The sequence below is a fragment of the Alosa pseudoharengus genome, unplaced genomic scaffold (assembly GCF_046254945.1).
Source record: "Alosa pseudoharengus isolate Yale_2024_CS ecotype anadromous, Long Island Sound unplaced genomic scaffold, YU_APseudo_1.1 YU_APseudo_1.1_scf_8, whole genome shotgun sequence".
Classification (NCBI taxonomy): Eukaryota; Metazoa; Chordata; class Actinopteri; order Clupeiformes; family Clupeidae; genus Alosa; species Alosa pseudoharengus.
Genome location: NW_027468870.1, coordinates 15046103 through 15048754, shown reverse-complemented (window position 1 = coordinate 15048754; position 2652 = coordinate 15046103). Strand labels below are relative to the sequence as shown.

General features: G+C 41.9%; 1 long non-coding RNA gene across 1 annotated transcript; it reads right to left on the bottom strand.

Annotated features, from left to right (window-relative positions):
• Positions 1 to 434: 434 nt before the first annotated feature.
• On the bottom strand, positions 435 to 2054 carry LOC143112419 (uncharacterized). The gene is made up of 3 exons (XR_012984740.1): positions 1984 to 2054; positions 726 to 786; positions 435 to 457 (listed from the first exon to the last, which is right to left on the bottom strand). It is a non-coding gene; the product is annotated as an uncharacterized LOC143112419 (long non-coding RNA).
• Between the last annotated feature and the right edge of the window lie 598 nt (positions 2055 to 2652).

Sequence of the window (2652 nt, the reverse complement as noted above, 5' to 3'; positions counted from 1 at the left end):
GGTCCTTGCTGCCAGGAGAGATGAGACCCAGCAGTGGTTAGCAGGGAGGATCCTCAAGGGATCGTGGCAAACCGCAGATATGCGGCAGGGGCTGGAGCCAGAAGTGCTCCACCACTACGTGGATCTCTGGTAGGTCAAGGTCTCCCACTGCAGCATCGTTATGATACATCTGGGTGCAAGCCTAGATTGTCAGGTGGTTGATCCTTTGCAGGTTCCCCACTTTGTACTAATGGAGGTGAAATGGCCAGACATCACCAGCATCACGAGACACCTTACATCAAGTTCGTTGGGGCGAAACCTCAACTAAAAATGAGTCACCAGAATTTCACCCAGGTGCAAGGTCAGCTTGCAGTCACTGGCCTTCCCTGGTGTGACAGTCACTGACACCAAGTCAGACCAAGTCAGACATTTCCGTGTAGAGGACAGGATTTGGTTAGACGAGTCCTTCATTGAAGTTCTGAAAGACAAATTAGATATTTTTTATCATTCCACATTTATGGACATATTTCTTCAATAGTATGTGTGTGTGTGTGCATGCGTGCATGCTTTGTTCAATTTTCAATTTGTCTGTTTTACAATTATTCTGTTGATCATGTGGGTGTGACATATTTCTCGATGTATTTTCTTGATTTCGGATTCAGTGATTATTACTAACAACTTAGCATGTGGGAGTGTATGGGTGCGTGCGTATGCATATAGAAGAGCATTGAAGTGAAAATACTCACGTGACAACACCAGCACCTCCAGTTCCACTATCCTCGTGTGAGCTGCATCCAATGCACCTACCTGATGCAAAGTAGAGAAAAAATAGAGAAATAATGAAACAGATCACAGCACCTCTTTAAACTCAGTCTATATCAAGAATAGCTTATTTTCCTGATGCTGACATTCTGCTAAACTGTAAACAACAATGCTTATTAATTAATTACGGTACACTACAATTACTGTAGTGTGCAATTATGACATACTGTAGTAAGTTATGAGTGCTGTGACACAAAATAACATCACAATAATCTGTGTTTCAGTAAAAGGTGTATGAAATATAAATGTATGAAATAATCTCTCGTTTAGTTTAAAAACAGACCCACTAACACAATTTGCTGTCTAAACCTAGCTAAGATTACTATCTATATCTTTGCTTTGTTACCTAGGGCTATTGGCTCTGTGCAGCACTAGGTAGAGACAAACTCCACGTAGTGCACGTAGGCGGGTGGAAGCTAAAATCACGTAAATATCTACTTGAAACAGAGCAGACTGGCACACAGCAGTGCTCCGTGGAGCTGCCCACGGGTTTAAGAAGCGTAAAACACTTACAGCAACTGAAGCATTCATCTTTTGGTGTTTTTTAAAAGCGATTACAACGAGCTAGAAACGTGTGCCGTTCACCCACCATAACACAAACACGAAGTTCGTCTTTCATGTCATGCCGCAGGCTGGTGTATTTAGGAAAAAGGTGGAAGCTAAAATTGCGTTTAAATATCTACTTGAAACCGAGCAGACTGGCACACAGCAGTGCTTCATGGAGCTGCCCACGGGTTTAAGAAGCGTAAAACACTTGCATAAATTGTATTTCATACATTTTGGCACAACTGAAGCATTCATCTTTAGGTGCTATTTAAAAGCGATTACAACGAGCGAGAAAAGTGTGCCGTTCACCCACCATAACACAAACACGAAGTTAGTCTTTCATATCATGCCGTAGGCTGGTGTATTTAGGAAAAAGGTGGAAGCTAAATTTGTGTTTAAATATCAACTTGAAACCGAGCAGACTGGCACACATCAGTGCTAATCAGTCACCCATGGTTTTAAGAAGCTTAACACTTGCACATTTTAATGTTATTTCTTACGTTTTTGGTACAATTTAAGTACTCATTATCTAGTGCACAGAGCCAGTAAAATCCTCCAAATAAACATAATGTATATGCAAATGTACACCTGGCTATTTATCTCCTTGCCAGTTCATCTACTCAGATCAAATCTTACCAGGGGATGGTCGTGCGTCGTAGTCGTGGTCCGTAGCTAAGCTAGCTAGCTTAGCTAGCTAGCAACATCAACGTCTTCGTTTCCACAAGGTTGTTGGACTTCATGAACATCAAACCCCAATCTCTTAGTTGTCCTCTCAAAAACAGACTTCCTGGCTTGGGTTGTGTCAGAGACCCATGAAAAAACAAAAGGTACAGCGTCTTGTTTAACTCTGGTTTGTTAAAACCACTAGGTGTTTTGTACAGGTCACTGCTATGGAAATGCATACTAGAAACGACTGTGCTATTAGAGACATTAAACAGTGAGCCTTCCTCTCTCCTGATGGCTTGAATCCATTTTCTTCGACGGTCCACATTGCGGGGAAAATTATGAAAGCTCAAATATGGTTGTTTTTATCTGCTGTTGGTACACAGAGGTACATAATACCGCCTTGTACAAATCATCTGTGCAATTGCCATTCACCGTGAACGGTTTTCCGCATGACCGGAAGTAGCGATACGTCTTAACGTAGCAAAACGGAAGAGACGCCATTTTTAGATGAGATAGGCTTATTGTCAGAGAAAGGGAAATTGACAAGGAGATCGAGCTGAAGAAACTGGAGCTTGATTTCAAACTATTAGAATACGAGGAGCGAGAGAATGAACAAGACAATTTCAACGCGAAGAGCAC